This window comes from Pristiophorus japonicus, unplaced genomic scaffold, assembly GCF_044704955.1.
Source record: "Pristiophorus japonicus isolate sPriJap1 unplaced genomic scaffold, sPriJap1.hap1 HAP1_SCAFFOLD_45, whole genome shotgun sequence".
Taxonomy (NCBI): domain Eukaryota; kingdom Metazoa; phylum Chordata; class Chondrichthyes; family Pristiophoridae; genus Pristiophorus; species Pristiophorus japonicus.
This window is the reverse complement of record NW_027254352.1, coordinates 990,173-1,010,253: the sequence shown is the minus strand read 5'-3', so window position 1 is coordinate 1,010,253 and position 20,081 is coordinate 990,173. Positions and strand designations below refer to the sequence as shown.

The 20,081-nt window shown below is 43.9% G+C and overlaps 1 non-coding gene across 1 annotated transcript; it reads left to right on the top strand.

Moving 5' to 3' along the window:
* The first annotated feature begins 19,360 nt into the window (after window positions 1-19,360).
* trnas-gcu (transfer RNA serine (anticodon GCU)) lies at window positions 19,361-19,442 on the top strand. Its single transcript has one exon. It is a non-coding gene; the product is annotated as a tRNA-Ser (tRNA).
* Window positions 19,443-20,081: the final 639 nt, after the last annotated feature.

Below are 20,081 nucleotides of genomic sequence, written 5' to 3'. Positions count from 1 at the left end.
GCTGGAACCACTCCGCAGGGCCACCAGCTCTCGGCAGAACTAATGTTTTGCAGCATTGCTTCAATGTATTACAGGTTTGGTGTGAGTTTCGTCCCTGAATGTTTAAGCTGCTCTAAAATACTTGCAGGCCAACCGCAACACCAAAAATAAAATAAATGGCACGTAATGGGTTCGAACTTGCCAATTTGGCGTTAGTAACACCAAGCGCTAACCAAGTGAGGCAACCGGCCTTAATGCTATGTAATTTCTTATGGCACTTTTACATTAAAATGATAGCATTCCTATAGCGACTTTTACCTCAGCACTTCCCAAAGCAGTTCAGAGCAAATTCATTACTTTTAAAATGTGATCACTTTGTTGTGTAGGAAATGCAAAAATGTACAGCATGGAAGGAGGCCATTTCAGCCAATAGAGCCCGAGGAGGCCGATCAATAGCTTTCCAGCCAAGTTCACACTTCCCAGCTCTAAGTCCGTCCTATGGGTTACAGCAATTTAAGTGGCATTCAAGTATTTTTAAAATGTGTGAGGGTTTCTGCCGCATTGAGGCATTGAGTTTCCGACTACCATGACGCCTTGGGTAAAGACATTTATCCTCACAGATCGTCTAACCCTCCGCCTAATTCATCATCATAGGCAGTCCCTCGGAATCGAGGAAGACTTGCTTCCACTCTTAGCATGTGTTCTTAGATGGCTGTACAGTTCAATACGGGAACCACAGTCTCTGTCACAGGTCAGACAGACCGTCGTTGAGGGAAAGGATGGGCAGGGAGCCTGGTTTACCGCAGCTTCTTCCGCTGCCTGCACCTGATTTCTGCATATTCTAGGCGACGATACTCGAGGAGCTCAGCACAATCCCGCATCCACTTCCTCCACTTAGGGCGATCTATGGCCAATGACTCCCAGGTCACAGTGGGGATGTCACACTTTATCAGGGAGGCTTTGAGGGTGTCTTTTTTAACGTTTCCTCTGCCTGCCTTTGGCTCATTTGTCGTGGACGAGTTCCGAGAAGAGCGCTTGCTATGGCAGTCTCGTGTCTGGCATATGGCCTGCCCAGCGGAGCTGATCAAGTGTGGTAAGTGGTGCAATGCTGGGGATGAAGTCTTGGACGAGGACGCGAATGTTTGCGTGTCTGTCCTGCCAGGGGATTTGCAGGATCTTGAGGAGACATCGCTGGTGGCATTTCTCCAGCGACTTGAGGTGTTTACTGTACATAGTCCACGTCCCAGAGCCATACAGGAGGGCGGGTATTACTACAGCCTTGTAGACCATGAGCTTGGTGACAGTTTTGAGGGAATCATCTTCAAACACTCTTTTCCTCAGGCGGCCGAAGGCTGCACTGGCGTACTGCAGGCGGTGTTGGATCTCGTCATCAATGCCTGCTCTTGTTGATAGGAGGCGCCCAAGATGGGGGAATTGGTCCATCCCGAAATTAGTTTAAATCTATTCCCCCTAGTTGTTGACCACTCTGCAAAGGGAAACAGGACCTTCCTTCCAAATCTATCTAGGGCCCACATAAAGTTATGCACCTCAATATATTCTCCCCTCAGCCTCCTCTGGTCCAAAGAAAACAGACTCAGCATTTCTAATCTTTCCTCATCACCAAAATTCTCCATTCCAGGCAACTTTGTTTGTAAATCTCCTCAGTATCCTTTCCAGCGTAATCACATCTTTTTTTTGAAATGTGGTGACCAGAACTGCACACAGTACTCCAGCAGGGGTCTAACCAATGTTTTATACAGTCAGTACAATCTCCTTGCTGTAACTCGCAGAGTTACGGACCGAGAGCTGGTAAGTTAGATTAGGCTGGATAACCTTTTGTTGGCTGGCGCAGATACGATGGTAAGTACTGCAGGGATTCCAATACGGCCAAGTTGATCTCTTGGACTAATTTGATCGCGTTGATGGAGAGGAATTTTAACAGATTTTTTTCCCACAATTAGCCTGGGGGATTTTTCTGCTTTTTTGCTTCTCCCATGCGTTCGCATGGCTCGGGTTGGGGTGGTGTGTATAATTTTTCGGTGTAGAAGTTGTGTGGGGCGGACTTATTGGGCTGGGTGTTCTTTATCTTTCCGCCATTGTCATACTTCACAGGTTCATATATCGCCTTCAGGGTTGTTGATTAAAGGGCCTTGTGGCTTTTTGTCGGCTGGCATGTATACTATGGGCCGAATTGGCCTCCTTCAGCGCAGTGGATTTCTAGATTTCTATGTATTTTCACAGCCCCAGACTATTCCTTCACAGAGCCAGACAGCTGCAACACATATTCAGACGGCTCTTTCACAGTCCCAGACTCTACCTTCACAGATTCACAATCTTCCGACACAGTCCCACAATCTACCTTCACAGATCCAAACTTTTCCTGCACCGACCGAGACAGCGGCTAAACAGACCCATGCAGCTCCCGCACAGAGGGGTACTGATCCTACACCGAGTCAGAAATTACTGCACAGATCCATACACTCCTGTGCAGACAGGCAAAGCGCATACACAGCATCAAAATGCTTGTGTACAGATTGAGACATTTCCTTTCAGAGACCCAGCATCACCTACACAGGAGCAAACATGTCCTCATCAGCTGCAGACTACACCAACACATTTCCAGAGAGCTTCGACAGAGACACTGACATTTCCTTCGCGAAAGTAGGCAGCTCCTGTACAGAACCAGGCAGGTGCTACACTGAAGCAGGGATCAACAGCACAGGCACAAACTTTACTACACAAACCCATACAGCTCCGTTCAGAGACATTGGGACCTCCGAGACAGATTAAGTCCCTCCTACATAGACACAGCTCTACCCTGGCCAAAGCATCACCAACACAGATCCAAGAACTCCTACACAGATATAAGCAGTTCTTGCACGGGCGCAGACTGTTCCGAGAAAGGACCAGACTGCTCGTTCACCGAGCCAGACAGCTCGCTTCGGAGATGCAGACATCTCATTTAAAGATAAAGACAGCACCGGTACTGAATCAAAAAGCTCAATGCAGAACCACACTGACCCAGGGAGATCAACCAGAGACAGACACACTCCAACACAGACGCAGACTCTCCGGCACAAACAGAGACAACTCTTGCAGAGACCCAGTCAGCTCCAAACCTAACACATGGAGTTGCAACACAAAGTCCGACGCTCCTACACAAACCCGGATAACACTTAAACAGACACAGTCAGCTCAAATTCTGACACAGGCAGCTGCAGCACAGACCCAGACAGCATCTAAAGAGACCCAGAAACTATTACACAGAAACAGAAGGCTCTTACAGTGACACAGACACTCCTACCTTTCCTCAGAGAGCTTGTCATTTAATCCAATGCATAATGCTGCAGATAACTGAATTAAATAGGCTTACAAAGGACAGCATAGCGTATACTGCCTTTCTGGCTATTCTGACCATGCCAGCGTTTATGTTCCACTCGAATATTCTGGAATCTTTCTTGATTTAAATCTATCAGCATAGCCATCTATTCCTTTCTACCTCATATGCTTGTATAGCCTCTCCGTAAATGTATCTATAGTATTCGCTTGAACCACTCCTACGCTTTTGAGTTCCACATTCACATCACTCTTTCCAGAAAGAAGTTGCTTCTGAATTCTTTATTTGATTTCTGGATTTCTTGATGACTATCTTATATTGGTGGCCTCCAGTTATGCTCTTCCCCGCATGTGAAAACATTCTCTCCGTAAACACTCCATCAAAATCTTTCATAATTTTAAATAAATCTATTAGGTCACCCCTATAGATCAATCTTCAAGAGAAAAGAGACCCAGCTTGTTCAGTATTTCCACTTATGAATAACCTCACATTTCTGGTAGCATCCGTGTAAATCTTCTCTGCACCCTCCCAAATGCCTCTATATCATCTTTATAATAGGATGACCTGAACTGCATACAGTACTCTAAGTGTGGTCTAACCGAGGTTCAATACAGGTTTAGCATAACCTTCCTATTTTGCAATTTTATACCATTAGAAATAACCTCCACTGCTTAGTTACCTTTATTTTGTCTTGCTAAACTCTGTGACAAAGATTGTGATTTGTGTATTTGTACTCAGAGATCCTATTGTTCCTCTACCCCACCCAGAGTCGTTTGTGCCAAGTACTTAGTGACCTCCATATGCTTCCTATGTTTGCGTGTCTGTCCTGCCAGGGGATTTGCAGGATCTTGAGGAGACATCGCTGGTGGCATTTCTCCAGCGACTTGAGGTGTTTACTGTACATAGTCCACGTCCCAGAGCCATACAGGAGGGCGGGTATTACTACAGCCTTGTAGACCATGAGCTTGGTGACAGTTTTGAGGGAATCATCTTCAAACACTCTTTTCCTCAGGCGGCCGAAGGCTGCACTGGCGTACTGCAGGCGGTGTTGGATCTCGTCATCAATGCCTGCTCTTGTTGATAGGAGGCGCCCAAGATGGGGGAATTGGTCCATCCCGAAATTAGTTTAAATCTATTCCCCCTAGTTGTTGACCACTCTGCAAAGGGAAACAGGACCTTCCTTTCAAATCTATCTAGGGCCCACATAAAGTTATGCACCTCAATATATTCTCCCCTCAGCCTCCTCTGGTCCAAAGAAAACAGACTCAGCATTTCTAATCTTTCCTCATCACCAAAATTCTCCATTCCAGGCAACTTTGTTTGTAAATCTCCTCAGTATCCTTTCCAGCGTATTCACATCTTTTTTTTGAAATGTGGTGACCAGAACTGCACACAGTACTCCAGCAGGGGTCTAACCAATGTTTTATACAGTCAGTACAATCTCCTTGCTGTAACTCGCAGAGTTACGGACCGAGAGCTGGTAAGTTAGATTAGGCTGGATAACCTTTTGTTGGCTGGCGCAGATACGATGGTAAGTACTGCAGGGATTCCAATACGGCCAAGTTGATCTCTTGGACTAATTTGGTCGCGTAGATGGAGAGGAATTTTAACAGATTTTTTTCCCACAATTAGCCTGGGGGATTTTTCTGCTTTTTTGCTTCTCCCATGCGTTCGCATGGCTCGGGTTGGGGTGGTGTGTATAATTTTTCGGTGTAGAAGTTGTGTGGGGCGGACTTATTGGGCTGGGTGTTCTTTATCTTTCAGCCATTGTCATACTTCACAGGTTCATATATCGCCTTCAGGGTCGTTGATTAAAGGGCCTTGTGGCTTTTTCTCGGCTGGCATGTATACTATGGGCCGAATTGGCCTCCTTCAGCGCAGTGGATTTCTAGATTTCTATGTACTTTCACAGCCCCAGACTATTCCTTCACAGAGCCAGACAGCTGCAACACATATTCAGACGGCTCTTTCACAGTCCCAGACTCTACCTTCACAGATTCACAATCTTCCGACACAGTCCCACAATCTACCTTCACAGATCCAAACTTTTCCTGCACCGACCGAGACAGCGGCTAAACAGACGCATGCAGCTCCCGCACAGAGGGGTACTGATCCTACACCGAGTCAGAAATTACTGCACAGATCCATACACTCCTGTGCAGAAAGGCAAAGCGCATACACAGCATCAAAATGCTTGTGTACAGATTGAGACATTTCCTTTCAGAGACCCAGCATCACCTACACAGGAGCAAACATGTCCTCATCAGCTGCAGACTACACCAACACATTTCCAGAGAGCTTCGACAGAGACACTGACATTTCCTTCGCGAAAGTAGGCAGCTCCTGTACAGAACCAGGCAGGTGCTACACTGAAGCAGGGATCAACAGCACAGGCACGAACTTTACTACACAAACCCATACAGCTCCGTTCAGAGACATTGGGACCTCCGAGACAGATTAAGTCCCTCCTACATAGACACAGCTCTACCCTGGCCAAAGCATCACCAACACAGATGCAAGAACTCCTACACAGATATAAACAGTTCTTGCACGGGCGCAGACTGTTCCGAGAAAGGACCAGACTGCTCGTTCACCGAGCCAGACAGCTCGCTTCGGAGATGCAGACATCTCATTTAAAGATAAAGACAGCACCGGTACTGAATCAAAAAGCTCAATGCAGAACCACACTGACCCAGGGAGATCAACCAGAGACAGACACACTCCAACACAGACGCAGACTCTCCGGCACAAACAGATACAACTCTTGCAGAGACCCAGTCAGCTCCAAACCTGACACATGGAGTTGCAACACAAAGTCCGACGCTCCTACACAAACCCGGATAACACTTAAACAGACACAGTCAGCTCAAATTCTGACACAGGCAGCTGCAGCACAGACCCAGACAGCATCTAAAGAGACCCAGAAACTATTACACAGAAACAGAAGGCTCTTACAGTGACACAGACACTCCTACCTTTCCTCAGAGAGCTTGTCATTTAATCCAATGCATAATGCTGCAGATAACTGAATTAAATAGGCTTACAAAGGACAGCATAGCGTATACTGCCTTTCTGGCTATTCTGACCATGCCAGCGTTTATGTTCCACTCGAATATTCTGGAATCTTTCTTGATTTAAATCTATCAGCATAGCCATCTATTCCTTTCTACCTCATATGCTTGTATAGCCTCTCCGTAAATGTATCTATAGTATTCGCTTGAACCACTCCTACGCTTTTGAGTTCCACATTCACATCACTCTTTCCAGAAAGAAGTTGCTTCTGAATTCTCTATTTGATTTCTGGATTTCTTGATGACTATCTTATATTGGTGGCCTCCAGTTATGCTCTTCCCCGCATGTGAAAACGTTCTCTCCGTAAACACTCCATCAAAATCTTTCATAATTTTAAATAAATCTATTAGGTCACCCCTATAGATCAATCTTCAAGAGAAAAGAGACCCAGCTTGTTCAGTATTTCCACTTATGAATAACCTCCCATTTCTGGTAGCATCCGTGTAAATCTTCTCTGCACCCTCCCAAATGCCTCTATATCATCTTTATAATAGGATGACCTGAACTGCATACAGTACTCTAAGTGTGGTCTAACCGAGGTTCAATACAGGTTTAGCATAACCTTCCTATTTTGCAATTTTATACCATTAGAAATAACCTCCACTGCTTAGTTACCTTTATTTTGTCTTGCTAAACTCTGTGACAATGTTTGTGATTTGTGTAGTTGTACTCAGAGATCCTATTGTTCCTCTACCCCACCCAGAGTCGTTTGTGCCAAGTACTTAGTGACCTCCATATGCTTCCTACCAAAATGTAATACCTCACATGTGTGTGTGTGGAACTTAATTGAAAATTATATGCCCATTCTGCGTGTTTATTAATGTTGTCCTCAATTTGTTGCAGCCCTCCTCAGTATAAATATCCTCCAATTTGGTATCATTGGTAAATTTGGAAATTCTGTTTTTAGTTCCAAATTCTAAATCGTTAATATAAATTGTGAACAATAGTGGTTCCGGCATTGATCCTTTTGTAACACCACTACCCATCTTCTGCCAATGTGAATATCTGCCTTTTACCTCCAATCTCTGATTTCAGTCTTGAAGCTAGCTCGCTATGCATTCTGCTGCTTATACCCAGACGTTGCTCAGCAGGTTATAATTGGGTATCATAGCGAGGGTCTTTTGAAAATCTAGATACCTTATACTTATTGAATGATCAATGTCTACCCTCTCTATAACCTCTTCAAACATTATGAGTTTGGTCCAGCAGTACTTTCCCTATTGAAATCCATGCTGATTATTCATTTTTATACTTTTGGTTTCTAGATGTTCTTCTATTTTCTCCATTAGTAAGGGTTCCATTATTTTTCTATATAAGTGACAATCATACCCCTTGACCAACGAGCTGATTAGCTGAGACAAGCACGGAGTACAGCATTTAATTCCCGCCGAAAGCGATTCAGCCATTCCCGCTTTCTATTGTGTAATACAGCGACATCAATTTGTTGTACTGTCAGTCTCGGATCAGTCTTTTTCTGTTTAAAAGGCTTGCGATCTCAGTGCTGCTTCATTCAATGTGTGTTTAAAAAAATGCGACGTGCTGGCTGCCGTGGCTGGGTGGTTAAATCTTTGGATTAGGAATGTAATCGAATTGCTTCTGAGTAAGTTCGAGTCCTGTTCACAATGAATCAGCAGCTGTAGGCATTCGCACGTAATCCGCTCTGTTTGGAGGTCGTTTGAGGTGTAATTGTTCTGAATTATTTTGCAGCAACATTTAGGCCACCTGTTCCGTCACGCTCACACAGTCATCCACTCGTGCGAGTCCAGAGGATTGTGACATTTCTAGAATCCAGCAAAGAATGACTAAAAATATGGTTAAAAGAGGGTAGATTATGAATGTTAACTTGAACGAAATATAAAAACAGATAGTAAGAGTTTCTACAGGTATGTAAAAAGGAAAAGAGTGGCTAAAGTAAATGTTAGTCTCGAGGAGGTTGAGACTGGGGCATTAATAATCGAGAACAGGGAAATGGCAGAGACTTTGAACAAATATTTTGTTTCAGTTCTCACGGTAGAAGTCAGTAAAAACATCCAAATAGTGGATAATCCACGGGCTATATGGAGGGAGGAACTTAATACTATCATTATCACTAATGAAGTAGTATGAGGTAAAATAATGGGACTAAAGGCGGACAAGTCCCTGGACCTGATGGCTGATATCCTATGGATGCATTGGTTGTATCGACAGGATATAAGCCATCAGGTCCAGGGGTCCTATGGAGGATTTGCTTCCACTCCCAAAGTGAATTATTTGATGGCTGAGCAGTCCGATACGAGAGCCACAGACCCTTTCACAGGTGGGACAGACATTCGTCAGGGGAAGGGGTCGGTAGGGCTGGTTTGCCGCACGCTCCTTCTGCTGCGTTCGCCTGGGCTCTTCATGCTCCTTGCATCGAGCCTCAAAGAGCTGAACGCCCTCCCGGATGGATTTTCTCCACCTCGGGCGATCTGCGGCCAGGGTCTCACAGGTGTCAGTGGTGATGTCGCACTTTCCCAGCGAGGCTTTGAGGCTGTCCTTATAACGTTTATGCTGTCCTCCTTTGGTTCGTTTACCATGAAGGAGTTCCGCATAAAGCATTGCTTATGGAGTCTCACATCTGGCATGCGTGCTATGTGGCCTGCCCAGCGAAGCTGATCGAGTGTGGTCAGTGCTTCAATATTGGGGATGTTACCCTGGTCGAGGACACTGATGTTGATGCGTCTGTCCTCCCAGGAGATTTGCAGGATCTTGCGGAGACATCATTGGTGATATATCTCCAGCGACCTGAGGTGCCTTCTGCACACCGTCCATACCTCAGGCCCATACAGGAGGGCGGGTACTATTACAGCCCTGTAGACCATGAGTTAGGTGGTTGATTTGAGGGCCTGGTCTGCAAACAGTCTTTTCCGCAGGCGGCCGAAGGCTGCACTGGAGCACTGGAGGAGATGCTGAATCTCCACATAAATTTCTGCCTTTGTTGATAAGAGGCACCCCCTCATTTCCAATGGAATTCTTCCAGTCACACAGCCTTCGTTCAATCAAAAAATATCTGGATTATTAATCAATTATTTATTTATTTAAAACAAATCAAATTCAATTTTTTTTAAATAAAAATTAAATGCATTTATTTTCTTAAGTTGTTTAATAAACATATATTTGTAAATTGGCTTTCAGTGGGCTGGTTTTACGTACCTCCCTCTTTCCTGCCTGTCGATCACCTGTGGCTTCAATAACCGTTTCTGCCCAGCGTGGTCCTGAGCCCCACTGCACAATTGCCTTCAGGGATGATAGAAATCTCACTTTATTCTTTTAAAAGGGAACTGCGGTCAGTCAAGGGTGATTCTGCATCTGGGTAAAAGGGATGTCCTTGCAGTCCCCGATCATTCTGTATCTGTTTAAAAGTGTTGGTTGTCAGTTCCGGTTCATAATCTTTCCCTTTAAAACGGATTTTCTAATAAACCCATGTCATCCTGTATAGTTTGAGAAGGACTATGATTTCAGCTGCAATGACCGAATTGTTAAACTGTTGTGTTCCAATTTACATTGGGGTTGCCTGCGCCGGGTTTGCACCCAGATCGCAGTGCATCTGTTCATTTACTCGAAATATGCTCATCTTTTCCTAAATCCACTCCTTGATTTTGCTCGCAATATACATAACAACACATTGGATGTCGGTGGCAGCGGCCGCGTGGTCTAATGGATACGGCGTCTGATTTCGACTATAACCGCGAACTTATCGAAACATTGCAGATTCGTATCTTGCCGCGGTCAATTAACTCGCTGCATGAAATTTTATATTTGTTGCGATTCTGCCGAAAAAACAACCATCTCTTCGAGTCACTCACCTGAAGTAAAGGAAGGCTGTTTGCTTCAAGAATCTAATGGCACGTGTTCATCATTGTCGATCAGCATGCACGGGCAGAGCAAGCTGTAAAGTGGACTTTCTTGCACATTATTTCTGTTGGGTTACAAAAAGCAGGAGATTAAAGGCTGACGCTTGGCTGAATAAAAGACGAGGTGGCCGAGAAATTAAGGCGATGGACTGCTAATCAATTTTGTTCTGCACGCATGAGTTCGAATCCCATCCTCGTCGTATTTGTGTTCAGCTTTGACTCCCCTGGTCACTTTGTCAATCACATTAACCTCATCGCCGAGTTTCCCTTTCACTGACAAGGATGCTGCACATTGATCATGTCATGTCTCAAATTAATAATATATTCGTCAAATGGATACCATTTGTCGAACTGTGGAGAGGGAGACTAATTAGATAGGTCTCTGAGTGACAGCACAAGCACGATGGGCCGAAAATCTTTTCTCACTACCGTCAGAATCTGAGAGCTGCACTCTTCACTGTCGGCGGCTCGTTGGTCTCGGGGTATGATTCTCGCTTAGGAATGATAACATTTGAAATGCGAGAAGTCTCGGGCCAAATCCTGAACGAGCGCCGCCATTTTTTCTTCAAAGTTCCGCTCCTCACAGCCGCTTGACTTGTGAGAAAGCAGTTATATTTCACATTAAAACGTGTGATTTTGCGGCGATTGTTCGCACAGCGTCCAAGTCCCAGAACAAAGTGAAACTCACACAACTGAGTAAAGTTAAAGTATCTCAGAGGTTCTCGGCTCTGTGACTCGTTGGATAACCTAAACCCGTGTTTAGTTCCGGCCGATACTTGATCAGTATATCTTCCTGTCTGTGCGCATCAACTCACCTCAATGGGGATACGCATACATTCAGCGTCAATCTCCACCTCTGCCCTGAATATGAGTGCGTCCTGTTTCTCCAGAGCTGAAAAGATGAGAGCAGCTGCCTTTTGAATTAGCCTCTTGGCTGCCGAATTCAGAGCCGACAGGAAATCAATCCGGGGTGGCCAAGCTTCCTGGTCTGATTAAAAGGCGGTGACACCTTATATTGTCGGCATGTTATAGTCTTCTGGCCTCAACATTAGGTTCAACGTATCCGGTGATAAGCACCGCTCACATTGTCTGGTAATGGTTCTGCTATTCCCACTAACATCCTTTGTTACGTTATTGCCCGATTACCACCCACTTTGCCTTTATCCATTGTGCCATGTATTATTTAATCACTCCTGCGTTCCACTGTATGACAGACGTTCCCATTTGACCTTTCTCGCTGCGTATTATTTCCAGGCGCTATTTTTGTTGAAAAATCTGTAATCTTGAACTTTTTCCTAAAATATAGGAATGATTATCCGACAGAACGTGAAACCGGGTTCTTCATCCACAGAATCTGCACGACCTGCTGAGTTTTACATATTTATCTGTTTTTATTCATCCTGTTTCCGTGCCCCTTTTACGGGGATGTGCTGTCTGTCTGGGATTATTCTCTGTCTATTTAAAATGGTGTGCTATCAGCTCTGCATCATTCTCTATCTGTTTAAAAGCGATGTGCTGTCTGTCCCGGAGTTCAAATTTCACATTTCAAAAACTGCCTTCAGAAGGTGCAGGAATTTTAGTTTGTTTGTGTGTTTGTGTAAGCCAGTGTGTGTGCAAATGTGCTGTGCGATCTTACTGTTATGTGAGAAAAATGCATTACATGCAGCTTGAAACCGTACTGATTTGATTGAACACTCTTTCGTGGACTCTCTGTCGGTAGAAGAATCTGCTGTGGGATTTTGCTGTTCCACATCTGAAAGAAGGTAAAATACACAAGTTAGAAATATAGCGATTTTAGCCAGGGCTTGCGTGTGGGCTGTGTGACATGATGACATCCTCCAACCGTATTTTGAAATTCAAATCAAATCAAATCAAGACAAGACAATACATAACTCACTGACAGACTGTGTGTATATATGTATAAATATATATGTATACATGAATTCAATCTGAACATTTTAACTTCCAAAATAAATATGCTTTTTCTGTTCCGCCTGCACCGGGCTCTATTACATTTGACCTCTTTCAATAGCACAAGCAGCTGCTGTCAGATCCAGCTGGAAGACACACGCGACTTTAAAAGATCGCCTTTGGAACCCACATCTTCCCTCGTGTCTTGTCTTCCAGCATGGGCTTCCTGTGTTTGGGTATTTATTGACTGCACCTCCTCATTTCCAATCTAATTCTTCCAGTCACACAGCCTTCGTTCACTCAAAAATATATGGATTATGAATCAATTATTCATTTATTTAATACAAATCAAATTTAATTTTAAAAAAAATTTAATGTATTTATTTTCCTAAAATGTTAAATATATCTATATTTAAAAATTGGCTTTCAGTCTGGGCTGGTTTTGCGCCCCTCCCTCCTTCCTGCCTGTCAATCAGCTGTGGCTTCAATAGCCGTCTCTGTACCGCGTGCTCCTGACCCCACTACACAATTGCCTTCAGGGATGATAGAAATCTCACTTTATTCTTTTAAAAGGGAACTGCTGTCAGTCCAGGCTCATTCTGCATCTAGGTAAAAGGGATGTCCTTGCAGTCCCGGATCATTCTGTGTCTGTTTAAACGGGCTGGTTGTCAGTTCCGGTTCATAATCTTTCCCTTTAAAACGGATCTTCACATAAACCCGGGTCATCCTGTATAGTTTGAGAAGGAGTATGATTTCAGCTGCACCGACCGAATTGTTAAACTGTAGTGTTCCCACTTACATTGGGGTTGCCTGCGCCGGTGCACACCCAGATCGCAGAGCATCTGTTCATTTACTCGAAATATGCTCATCTTTTCCTGAATCAACTCCTTGATATTGCAGTTGCCCCGAATTTGCTCCCAATATAACAAACAACACAATGTACGCTGATGGCAGAGGCCGCTTGGCCTAAAGGTTAAGGCGTCTGACTTCGATTTTTAGCACACAGTTATCAGAAGATTGCAGCTTCGAATCCTGCCTCGGTCAATTAGCTGGCTGCCAGAAACGTTATATTCATTGTTGTGATTCTGCCAAAAAACCAACCATCACTTCCAGTCACTCAGCTGAAGTCAAGGAAGGCTGTTTGCTTTCACAATCTCATGGCACGTATTCATCATTGTCGATCTGCATGCACGGGCAGAGCAAGCTGTGAAGTGGACTTTCTTGCACTTTATTTCTGTTTGGATACAAAAAGCAGGAGATTGAACGGCTGAGGCTGCGCTGAGTGAGAGATGAAATAGCCGAGAGTTTAAAGCGGTGGACTGTTAATCCACTATGCCCTGACACGGATTTTTTCGAATCTCATCCTCGTTGATGTTGTATTGCAGGTTTGACCCCCCGCCTGGTCCTATTGTCAATCACATTTAACCTCATTGCCAAATTCCCCTTTTAATGACAAGGATGCTGTATTTGCTCATGTCATGTCTCAAATTAATAATATATTCGTCAAAAGGATAACATTTGCAGGACTATGGGGAGGTGGACTAATTAGATACGTCTCTGAGGGACAGCACAAGTACGAGAGGCCTAATATCTTTTATCACAACCGTCAGAATTTGAGAGTTACGCTCTTCACTGTGGCGGCTCGTTGGTCGAGGCGTACGATTCTCGCTTAGAGATGGTCAAATTTGAAATGAGACAGGTCTCAGGCCAAATCCCGGACGAGCCCCGCCATTTTTTACTCGACATGTGAGAAAACAGACATATTTCATATTAAAACGTGTGATTTTGCGCGGATGTTCCCGAAGCGTCCAAAACCCAGAGCAAAGTGAAACTCACCCAACTGAGTAAAGTTAAAGTATCTCAGACATACTCGGCTCTGTGACTGGTTGGATAACCTAAACCCGTGTTTGGTTCCGGCCAATACTTGACCAGTATGTCTTCCTCTCTGTACGCATAAGCTCACCTCACAGGGGATAAGCATACATTCAGCGTCAATCGCCGCCTCTGCCCTGAATATGAATGCGCCCTGTTTCTATAGAGCTGACAAGATGTGAGAAACTGGCTTTTGAATTAGTCAATTGGCTACCGAATTCCAAGCGGAGAGGATATCCATCCGGGGTGTCCAAGCTGCCTGGTCTGATTAAAAGGCGGTGACACCTTTTATTGTAGGCATGTTATAGTCTTCTGACCTCAACATTAGGTTTAACGTATCGGATCATAAGTACCGCTCACATTGTCTGGTAATGGTTCTACTATTCCCACTAACACCTCCTCTGGACCATCCTATGTTACGTTATTGTCCGATTACCACCCACATTTTGCCTTACTCCATTGTGCCATTTAATATTTAATCGCTCCTGCTTTCCACAGTATCATAGGCGTTTCCATTTGACCTTTGTCGCTGCGTATTTTTTTCCAGGCGCTATTTTTGTTGAAAAAATCTGTAATCTTGAACTTTTTCCTAAAATATAGAAATGATTATCCGACAGAACGTGAAACCGGGTTCTTCATCCACAGAATCTGCACGACCTGCTGAGTTTTACATATTTATCTGTTTTTATTCATTCTGTTTCATTGTCCCTTTTAAGGGGATATGCTCTCTGTCCGTGATCATTCTGTATCTGATTAAAATGGTGTGCTATCAGCCCCGCATCATTCTGTGTCTGTTTAAAATCGATGTGCTGTCTGTCCCGGATTTCAAATTTCAAATTTCAAAAACTGCCAATGGAGGGTGCAGGAATTTTAATTTGTGTGTTTGTTTGTGTAAGCCAGAGTGTCAGCAAACGTGTGTGCGATCTTACTGTGCATTTCATGTCATGTGAGAAACATGCATTATTTGCAACTTGAAGCCATACTGATTTAATTGAACCCTCCTTCGTGGACTTTCTGACGGTAGAAGAATCTGCTGTTGGATTTTGCTATTCCACATCTGAAAGAAGGTAAAATACACAAGTTAGAAATATAGCGATTTTAGCCAGGGCTTGCGTGTGGGCTGTGTGACATGATGATATCCTCCACCCGTATTTTGAAATTCAAATCAAATCAAATCAAGACAAGACAAGACATAACTCACTGACAGACTGTGTGGAAACATGTATATATATATATGTATACATGAATTCAACCTGAACTTTTTAACTTTCACGATAAAAGTGCTTTTTCTGTTCTGTCTGCATTGGCTCTATTACATTTGACCTCTTTCAATAGCACAAGCAGCTGCTGTCAGATCCAGCTGAAAGACACACGCGACTTTAAAATATCGCCTTTGGAGCCCACTTCTTCCATCGTGGCTTGTCTTCCACCATGGGCTTACTGCGTTTGGGTATTTATTGACTGCACCTCTCATTTCCAATGAAATTCTTCTGCTCACACAGCCTACGTTGTATCAGAAAATATATCCAGATAACGATTAATTTATTTATTTATTTCAAACAAATCAAATTCAATTAGTTTAAAATAAAATTTTAATGGATTAATTTTCTTAAAATGTCAAATATATATATGTTTGTGTGTGGGCTGGTTTTACGTCCCTCCCTCCTTCCTGCCAGTCGATCACCTGTGGCTTCAATAACCGTCTCTGTCCCGCGTGTTCCTGAGCCCCACTGCACAATTTCCTTCTGGAATGATAGAAATCTCACTTTATTCTTTTAAAAGGGAACTGCTGTCAGTCAAGGCTCATTCTGCATCTGGGTAAAAGGGATGTCCTTGCTGTCCCGGATCATTCTGTGTCTGTTGAAATGGTCTGGTTGTCAGTTCCGGTTCATAATCTTTCCCTTATTCTCATAAACCCGGGTCATCCTGTATTGTTTGAGAAGGAGTATGATTTCAGCTGCAGTGACCGAATTGTTAAACTGTTGTGTTCCAATTTACATTGGGCCTGCCTGCGCCGGTGCGCACCCAGATCGCAGTGCATCTGTTCCTTCACTCGAAATATGCTCATCTTTTCGTAAATCCACTCCTTGATGTTGCAGTTGCCCCGAATTTTCTCCCAATATACACAACAACACAATGCACGTTGTTCGCAGCGGTCGCGTGGCCTGAAGGATAAGGCGTCTGTCTTCGATGAAAACCGCGAAATTATCAGAAGAGTCCTGCCACGGTCAACTTAGCTCGCTGCGTGAAATGTTTGATTCTTTGTTTTGATACTGCCGAGAAACCAACCATCTCTTCCAGTCACTCACCTGAAGTAAAGGAAGGCTGTTTGCTCAAAGAATCTCATAGCAAGATTTCATCATTGTCGATCTGCATGCACGGGCAGAGCAAGCCCTGAAGTGGACTTTCTTGCACATTATTTCTGTTTGGATACAAAAACAGGAGATTGAATGGCTGACGATGTATTAAGGCAGAGACGAGGTGGCCGAGAGGTTAAGGCGATGGACTCGTCGTCGTTGGCTTGCAGCTTGACCACGTTTTGACAATCACATTTAACCTCATCGCCAAATTCCCCTTTTACTTACAGGGATGCTGTACTTTCCTCATGTCAGGTCTCAAATTAATAATATATTCGTCAAAAGGAGAACAGTTGCAGTACAATGGCGAGCGGCACTAATTAGATAGGTATCTGAGAGACAGCACATGCACGATGGGACATAATATCATTTCTCACCACCGTCAGAAGCTGAGAGCTGCGCTTTTCACTGTCGGCGGCTCGTTGGTCTAGGGTTATGATTCTTGCTTCGGAATGATCACATTTGAAATGCGAGAGTCACGGGCCAAATGCCGGACGAGCCCCGCCATGTTTTACTCAAATTCCCGCTTCTAACAGCCGCTCGACATGTGAGAAAACAGACATATTTCACGTTAACAGGTGTGATTTTACGCCGATGTTTCATAAGCATCCAAATCCCAGAGCAAAGTGAAACACGCCAAAGTGAGTAAAGTTAAAATATCTCACAGGTCCTCGGCTCTGTGACTCGTTGGAGAATCTAAAGCCTTGTTTGGTTCCGGCCAATACTTGATCAGTGTATCTTCCTGTCTGTACGCATAACTTCACCTCAATTGGGAGAAGCAGACATTCAGCGTCAATCTCCACCTCTGCCCTGAATATGAGTGCGTCCTGTTTCTCTATTGTCTGGTAATGGTTCTGCTATTCCCACTAACACCTCCTCTGGACAATCCTTTGTTACGTTATTGCCCGATTACCACCCACTTTGCCTTTCTCCATTGTGCCATGTATTATTTAATCTCTCCTGCGTTCCGCTGTATCAAAGACGTTCCCATTTGACCTTTCTCGCTGCGTATTTTTTCCAGGCGCTATTTTTGTTGAAAACATCTGTAATTTTTAACTTTTTCCTGAAATATCGGAATGATTATCCGACAGAACGTGAAACCGGATTCTTCCTCCACAAAATCTGCACGACCTGCCGAGTATTACATATTTATCTGTTTTTATTCATTCTATTTCCGTGTCCCTTTTAAGGGGATTTGCTGTCTGTCCAAGATCATTCTCTGTCTCTTTAAAATGGTGTGCTATCAGACCCTCATCATTCTGTGTCTGTTTAAAAGGGATGTGCTGTCTGTCCCAGATTTCCAATTTCCAATTTCAAAACCTGCCTTTGGAGGTTAACGAATTTTAGTTTGTTTGTGTTTTTGTGTATGCTAGAGAGTGTTCAAACGTGCTGTGCGATCTTACTGTCATGTGAGAAAAATGCATTACATGCAACTTGAAACCTTATTGATTTGATTGAACACTCCTTCGTGGACTCTCTGACGGTAGAAGAATCTGCTGTGGGATTTTGCTATTCCACATCTGAAAGAAGGGAAATTACACAAGTTCGAAATATAGCGATTTTAGGCAGGGCTTGCGTGTGGGCAGTGTGACATGACGACATCCTCCATCCTTAATTGCAAATTCAAATCAAATCAAACCAATACAAGACATGACTGACTGACTGACTTTGTTTATACATGTATATATATATGTGTATATTTATATATAATCCCAAATTTTTAACTTCCAAAATAAATATGCTTTTTCTGTTCTGCCTGCGCTGCGCTCTCTTACATTTGACCTCTTTCACAGCACAAGCAGCTGCTGTCAGATCCAGCGGAAAGACACACTCGACTTTAAAAGATCGCCCTTGTAGCCCACGTCTTCCCTCATGGCTTGTCTTCCACCATGGGCTTACTGTGTTTGGGTAGTTATTGACTGCACCTCTCATTTCCCAATGGAATTCTTATAGTTACACAGCCTTCGTTCAATAAAAAAATACATAGATTATGAATCAATTATTTATTTCATTAAAACAACTCAAATTAATTTTTTTTTTAAAAACAATTTAAATGCATTTATTTTCTTAAAATGTTAAATATTTATATATTTCAGAATGGGCTGGTTTTACGTCCCTCCCTCCCTCCTTCCTGCCTGTCTATCACCTGTGGCTTCAAGAACAGACTCTGCGCCGCGTGGTCCTGAGCCCCATTGCACAATTGACTTCAGGGATGAGCGAAATCTCACTTTATTCTTTTAAAAGGGAACTGCTGTCAGTCAAGGGTCATTCTGCATCTGGGTAAAAGGGATGTCCTTGCAATCCCGGATCATTCTGTGTCTGTTTAAATGGGCTGGTTGTCAGTTCCGGTTCATAATCTTTCCCTTTAAAACGGATTTTCTCATAAACCCGCGTCATCCTGTATTGTTTGAGAAGGAGTATGATTTCAGCTGCAATGACCGAATTGTTAAACTATAGTGTTCCAATTTACATTGGGGTTGCCTACGCCGGTGCGCACCCAGATCGCAGTGCATCTGTTCATTCACTCGAAATATGCTCATCTTTTCCGAAATCCACTCCTTGATATTGCAGTTGCCCCGAATTTGCTCGCAATATACACAACAACACAATGATTAGTGTTGGCAGCGGTCGCGTGGCCTAATGGATAAGGCGTCTGACTTCAATTACAACCGCAAAGTTATCAGAAGATTGCAGGTTCGAGTCTTGCCGCGGTCAATTTAACTTGCTAGGTGAAACTTTATATTCTTTGTTGTGATTCTGCAGAGAAACCAACCATCTCTTCCAGTCACTCACCTGAAGTGAAGGAAGGCTGTTTGCTCAAAGTATCTCACAGCAAGTTTTCATCATTGTCGATCTGCATGCACGGGCAGAGCAAGCTGTGAAGTGGACTTTCTTGCACGTTATTACTGTTTGGATACAAAAAGCAGGAGATTGAATGGCTGACGGTGTCTTTTTGCAGAAACATGGTGGCCGAGAGGTTAAGGCGATGGACTGCTAATCCATTGTGCTCTGTACGCATGGGTTCGAATCCCATTCTCGTCGTCGTTGGCTTGCAGCTTAACCACTTTTTGACATTCATATTTCACCTCATCGCCAAATTCCCCTTTTACTTGCAGGGATGCTGTACTTTCCTCATGTCATGTCTCAAATTAATAATATATTCGTCGAAAGGAGAACAGTTGCAGTACAATGGCGAGGGGCACTAATTCGATAGGTATCTGAGAGACAGCACATGCACGATGGGCCATAATATCATTTCTCACCACCGTCAGTATCTGAGAGCTGCGCTTTTCACTGTCGGCGGCTCGTTGGTCCACGGTTATGATTCTCCCTTCGGAATGATCACATTTGAAATGCGAGAGGTCACGGGCCAAATCCCGGACGAGCCCCGCCATGTTTTACTCAAAGTTCCGCTTCGAACAGCCGCTCGACATGTGAGAAAACAGACGTATTTCACGTTAAAACGTGTGATTTTACGCCGATGTTCCCTTAGCATCCAAATCCCAGAGCAAAGTGAAACCCGCCAAACTGAGTAAAGTTCAAATATCTCAGAGGTACTCGGCTCTGTGACTCGTTGGATAACCTAAAGCCTTGTTTGTTTCCGGCCGATACTTGATCAGATTATCTTCCTGTCTGTACGCATAAGTTCACCTCAATTGGGATAAGCATACATTCAGCGTC